Source organism: Idiotropiscis lumnitzeri, unplaced genomic scaffold, assembly GCF_059441095.1.
Source record: "Idiotropiscis lumnitzeri isolate Australia: NSW breed Sydney's pygmy pipehorse unplaced genomic scaffold, RoL_Ilum_1.0 HiC_scaffold_218, whole genome shotgun sequence".
In the NCBI taxonomy this organism is placed as follows: domain Eukaryota; kingdom Metazoa; phylum Chordata; class Actinopteri; order Syngnathiformes; family Syngnathidae; genus Idiotropiscis; species Idiotropiscis lumnitzeri.
In genome coordinates this window covers 12,501-18,875 of record NW_028283756.1, presented here as the reverse complement: position 1 = coordinate 18,875, position 6,375 = coordinate 12,501, and positions in this window count along the sequence as shown.

Sequence of the window (6,375 nt, the reverse complement as noted above, 5' to 3'; positions counted from 1 at the left end):
TTCCCCCGGAGCTCCGTGCCTGAGGGCGGGCTGTGAGCCGCGCCGCGTCCGCCAACAGCCTTCCACGGTCGGATACAATGTTTCAAAGTTCCCCGCTGGAAAGGGGACTTAGAAGAAATTTGTAAAATTCACCCGGAGCTCCGTGCCCGAGGGCCGGCTATGAGCCGCGCCGCGCCCGCCAACAGCCTTCCTTTGGTCGGATACAATGTTTCAAAGTTCCCCGCTGGAAAGGGGACTTAGAAGAAATTTGTAAAATTCACCCGGAGCTCCGTGCCCGAGGGCCGGCTATGAGCCCCGCCGTGCCCGCCAACAGCCTTCCACGGTCGGATACAATGTTTCAAAGTTCCCCGCTGGAAAGGGGACTTAGAAGAAATTTGTAAAAATTCACCCGGAGCTCCGTGCCCGAGGGCCGGCTATGAGCCCCGCCGTGCCCGCCAACAGCCTTCCACGGTCGGATACAATGTTTCAAAGTTCCCCGCTGGAAAGGGGACTTAGAAGAAATTTGTAAAAATTCACCCGGAGCTCCGTGCCCGAGGGCCGGCTATGAGCCGCGCCGCGCCCGCCAACAGCCTTCCACGGTCGGATACAATGTTTCAAAGTTCCCCGCTGGAAAGGGGACTTAGAAGAAATTTGTGAAAATTCACCCGGAGCTCCGTGCCCGAGGGCCGGCTATGAGCCGCGCCGTGCCCGCCAACAGCCTTCCACGGTCGGATACAATGTTTCAAAGTTCCCCGCTGGAAAGGGGACTTAGAAGAAATTTGTAAAAATTCATCCGGAGCTCCGTGCCCGAGGGCCGGCTATGAGCCGCGCCGTGCCCGCCAACAGCCTTCCACGGTCGGATACAATGTTTCAAAGTTCCCCGCTGGAAAGGGGACTTAGAAGAAATTTGTGAAAATTCACCCGGAGCTCCGTGCCCGAGGGCCGGCTATGAGCCGCGCCGTGCCCGCCAACAGCCTTCCACGGTCGGATACAATGTTTCAAAGTTCCCCGCTGGAAAGGGGACTTAGAAGAAATTTGTAAAAATTCACCCGGAGCTCCGTGCCCGAGGGCCGGCTATGAGCCGCGCCGTGCCCGCCAACAGCCTTCCACGGTCGGATACAATGTTTCAAAGTTCCCCGCTGGAAAGGGGACTTAGAAGAAATTTGTGAAAATTCACCCGGAGCTCCGTGCCCGAGGGCCGGCTATGAGCCGCGCCGTGCCCGCCAACAGCCTTCCACGGTCGGATACAATGTTTCAAAGTTCCCCGCTGGAAAGGGGACTTAGAAGAAATTTGTGAAAATTCACCCGGAGCTCCGTGCCTGAGGGCCGGCTATGAGCCGCGCCGCGCCCGCCAACAGCCTTCAGTGGTCGGATACAATGTTTGAAAGTTCCCCGCTGGAAAGGGGACTTAGAAGAATTGAGTAAAATTCACCCGGAGCTCCGTGCCCGAGGGCCGGCTATGAGCCGCGCCGCGCCCGCCAACAGCCTTCCTTTGGTCGGATACAATGTTTCAAAGTTCCCCGCTGGAAAGGGGACTTAGAAGAAATTTGTGAAAATTCACCCGGAGCTCCGTGCCTGAGGGCCGGCTATGAGCCGCGCCGTGCCCGCCAACAGCCTTCCACGGTCGGATACAATGTTTCAAAGTTCCCCGCTGGAAAGGGGACTTAGAAGAAATTTGTGAAAATTCACCCGGAGCTCCGTGCCCGAGGGCCGGCTATGAGCCGCGCCGTGCCCGCCAACAGCCTTCCACGGTCGGATACAATGTTTCAAAGTTCCCCGCTGGAAAGGGGACTTAGAAGAAATTTGTAAAAATTCACCCGGAGCTCCGTGCCCGAGGGCCGGCTATGAGCCGCGCCGTGCCCGCCAACAGCCTTCCACGGTCGGATACAATGTTTCAAAGTTCCCCGCTGGAAAGGGGACTTAGAAGAAATTTGTAAAATTCACCCGGAGCTCCGTGCCCGAGGGCCGGCTATGAGCCGCGCCGTGCCCGCCAACAGCCTTCCACGGTCGGATACAATGTTTCAAAGTTCCCCGCTGGAAAGGGGACTTAGAAGAAATTTGTGAAAATTCACCCGGAGCTCCGTGCCTGAGGGCCGGCTATGAGCCGCGCCGTGCCCGCCAACAGCCTTCCACGGTCGGATACAATGTTTCAAAGTTCCCCGCTGGAAAGGGGACTTAGAAGAAATTAGGCAACTTTCCCCGGAGCTCCATGCCTGAGTGCGGGCTGTTTGCCGCGCCGTGCCCGCCAACAGCCTTCAGTGGTCGGATACAATGTTTCAAAGTTCCCCGCTGGAAAGGGGACTTAGAAGAAATTATGAATATTTTTGTTTCTAAAAACGTGATCCCTGAAAATGTGCCCCAGGTGTTTTGGAAAACCCGGGTAAACCTGGGAAGTAGGCAAATGACCCTCTGACTAGGGGGGAAGAACGTTTGCCTACTGCAGCGCCCCTAATGCAATTCGGCGGAACTGCAACGCCCCTGGTCGCCTAAACGCTACCCCTGGTCGCCTAAAAGCTACCCCTGGTCGCCTAAAAGCTACCCCTGGTCGCCTAAACGCTACCCCTGGTCGCCTAAACGCTACCCCTGGTCGCCTAAACGCTACCCCTGGTCACCTAAACGCTACCCCTGGTCGCCTAAACGCTTCCCCTGGTCACCTAAACGCTACCCCTGGTCGCCTAAACGCTACCCCTGGTCGCCTAACTGACCCCTCGTGTGTGGGGATCAACGTTTGCCTACTAGGGCGTCCTCCGGCGGCCTCTCGGCAGTACTGCAGGCCCATTTTAGCCGAGCCCATTGAAATGAATGGGGGAATTTTATACGTTTTTGCCTTTTTTTTCCCCCCCTCGTTCTTTTTGTATTTATTCATTTATTTCAACTTTTACCGACTCAACCGCCCTCCGGCGTGCCCTCGGCGGTCCCGCAAGCCCAATTCGGCCGAGCCCATTGAAATGAATGGGGGAATTTTATACGTTTTTGCCTTTTTTCCCCCCCCCTCGTTCTTTTTGTATTTATTCATTTATTTCAACTTTTACCGACTCAACCGCCCTCCGGCGTGCCCTCGGCGGTCCCGCAAGCCCAATTCGGCCGAGCCCATTGAAATGAATGGGGGAATTTTATACGTTTTTGCCTTTTTTTTCCCCCCCTCGTTCTTTTTGTATTTATTCATTTATTTCAACTTTTACCGACTCAACCGCCCTCCGGCGTGCCCTCGGCGGTCCCGCAAGCCCAATTCGGCCGAGCCCATTGAAATGAATGGGGGAATTTTATACGTTTTTGCCTTTTTTTCCCCCCTCGTTCTTTTTGTATTTATTCATTTATTTCAACTTTTACCGACTCAACCGCCCTCCGGCGTGCCCTCGGCGGTCCCGCAAGCCCAATTCGGCCGAGCCCATTGAAATGAATGGGGGGATTTTATACGTTTTTGCCTTTTTTCCCCCCCTCGTTCTTTTTGTATTTATTCATTTATTTCAACTTTTACCGACTCAACCGCCCTCCGGCGTGCCCCCGGCGGTCCCGCAAGCCCAATTCGGCCGAACCCATTGAAATGAATGGGGGAATTTTATACGTTTTTGCCTTTTTTTTCCCCCCCTCGTTCTTTTTGTATTTATTCATTTATTTCAACTTTTACCGACTCAACCGCCCTCCGGCGTGCCCCCGGCGGTCCCGCAAGCCCAATTCGGCCGAACCCATTGAAATGAATGGGGGAATTTTATACGTTTTTGCCTTTTTTTTCCCCCCCTCGTTCTTTTTGTATTTATTCATTTATTTCAACTTTTACCGACTCAACCGCCCTCCGGCGTGCCCTCGGCGGTCCCGCAAGCCCAATTCGGCCGAGCCCATTGAAATGAATGGGGGGATTTTATACGTTTTTGCCTTTTTTCCCCCCCTCGTTCTTTTTGTATTTATTCATTTATTTCAACTTTTACCGACTCAACCGCCCTCCGGCGTGCCCTCGGCGGTCCCGCAAGCCCAATTCGGCCGAGCCCATTGAAATGAATGGGGGAATTTTATACGTTTTTGCCTTTTTTCCCCCCCCCCTCGTTCTTTTTGTATTTATTCATTTATTTCAACTTTTACCGACTCAACCGCCCTCCGGCGTGCCCTCGGCGGTCCCGCAAGCCCAATTCGGCCGAGCCCATTGAAATGAATGGGGGGATTTTATACGTTTTTGCCTTTTTTCCCCCCCTCGTTCTTTTTGTATTTATTCATTTATTTCAACTTTTACCGACTCAACCGCCCTCCGGCGTGCCCCCGGCGGTCCCGCAAGCCCAATTCGGCCGAACCCATTGAAATGAATGGGGGAATTTTATACGTTTTTGCCTTTTTTTTCCCCCCCTCGTTCTTTTTGTATTTATTCATTTATTTCAACTTTTACCGACTCAACCGCCCTCCGGCGTGCCCTCGGCGGTCCCGCAAGCCCAATTCGGCCGAGCCCATTGAAATGAATGGGGGGATTTTATACGTTTTTGCCTTTTTTCCCCCCCTCGTTCTTTTTGTATTTATTCATTTATTTCAACTTTTACCGACTCAACCGCCCTCCGGCGTGCCCTCGGCGGTCCCGCAAGCCCAATTCGGCCGAGCCCATTGAAATGAATGGGGGAATTTTATACGTTTTTGCCTTTTTTCCCCCCCCCCTCGTTCTTTTTGTATTTATTCATTTATTTCAACTTTTACCGACTCAACCGCCCTCCGGCGTGCCCTCGGCGGTCCCGCAAGCCCAATTCGGCCGAGCCCATTGAAATGAATGGGGGAATTTTATACGTTTTTGCCTTTTTTTTCCCCCCCCTCGTCCTTTTTGTATTTATTCATTTATTTCAACTTTTACCGACTCAACCGCCCTCCGGCGTGCCCTCGGCGGTCCCGCAAGCCCAATTCGGCCGAGCCCATTGAAATGAATGGGGGAATTTTATACGTTTTTGCCTTTTTTTTTCCCCCCTCGTCCTTTTTGTATTTATTTACTTATTTCAACCTTTACCGACTTAGGGGCCGCTTTGCACCGCCTGTGCCCGGGGAAGGTGCTCCTATTCGGGCCAAGTGTGACACACGCCCGCCCTCCTCCTCCGGAGCTTCCATTAGGGTAGACTTAGGGGCCGCTTGGCACCGCCTGTGCCCGGGGAAGGTGCTCATATTCGGCTTCACTGTCAGGCAGCATGCACTCCTCCTCCGGAGCTTCCATTTGGGCAAACTTAGGGGCCGCTTGGCACCGCCCGTGCCCGGGGAAGGTGCTCCTATTCGGGCCAAGTGTGACACACGCCCGCACTCCTCCTCCGGAGCTTCCATTTGGGCAAACTTAGGGGCCGCTTGGCACCGCCTGTGCCCGGGGAAGGTGCTCATATTCGGCTTCACTGTCACACAGCATGCACTCCTCCTCCGGAGCTTCCATAAGGGCAAACTTAGGGGCCGCTTGGCACCGCCTGTGCCCGGGGAAGGTGCTCATATTCGGCTTCACTGTCACACAGCGTGCACTCCTCCTCCGGAGCTTCCATTTGGGCAAACTTAGGGGCCGCTTGGCACCGTCTGTGCCCGGGGAAGGTGCTCATATTCGGGCCAAGTGTGACACACGCCCGCACTCCTCCTCCGGAGCTTCCATGAGGGTAGACTTAGGGGCCGCTTGGCACCGCCTGTGCCCGGGGAAGGTGCTCATAGTCGGCTTCACTGTCAGGCAGCATGCACTCCTCCTCCGGAGCTTCCATTTGGGCAAACTTAGGGGCCGCTTGGCACCGTCTGTGCCCGGGGAAGGTGCTCATATTCGGGCCAAGTGTGACACACGCCCGCACTCCTCCTCCGGAGCTTCCATTTGGGCAAACTTAGGGGCCGCTTGGCACCGCCTGTGCCCGGGGAAGGTGCTCATATTCGGGCCAAGTGTGACACACGCCCGCACTCCTCCTCCGGAGCTTCCATTTGGGCAAACTTAGGGGCCGCTTGGCACCGCCTGTGCCCGGGGAAGGTGCTCATATTCGGGCCAAGTGTGACACACGCCCGCACTCCTCCTCCGGAGCTTCCATAAGGGTAGACTTAGGGGCCGCTTGGCACCGTCTGTGCCCGGGGAAGGTGCTCCTATTCGGCTTCACTGTCACACAGCATGCACTCCTCCTCCGGAGCTTCCATAAGGGCAAACTTAGGGGCCGCTTGGCACCGTCTGTGCCCGGGGAAGGTGCTCCTATTCGGCTTCACTGTCAGGCAGCATGCACTCCTCCTCCGGAGCTTCCATAAGGGTAGACTTAGGGGCCGCTTGGCACGGCCTGTGCCCGGGGAAGGTCCTCATATTCGGGCCAAGTGTGACACACGCCCGCCCTCCTCCTCCGGAGTTTCCATGAGGGTAAACTTAGGGGCCGCTTGGCACCGCCTGTGCCCGGGGAAGGTGCTCCTATTCGGGCCAAGTGTGACACACGCCCG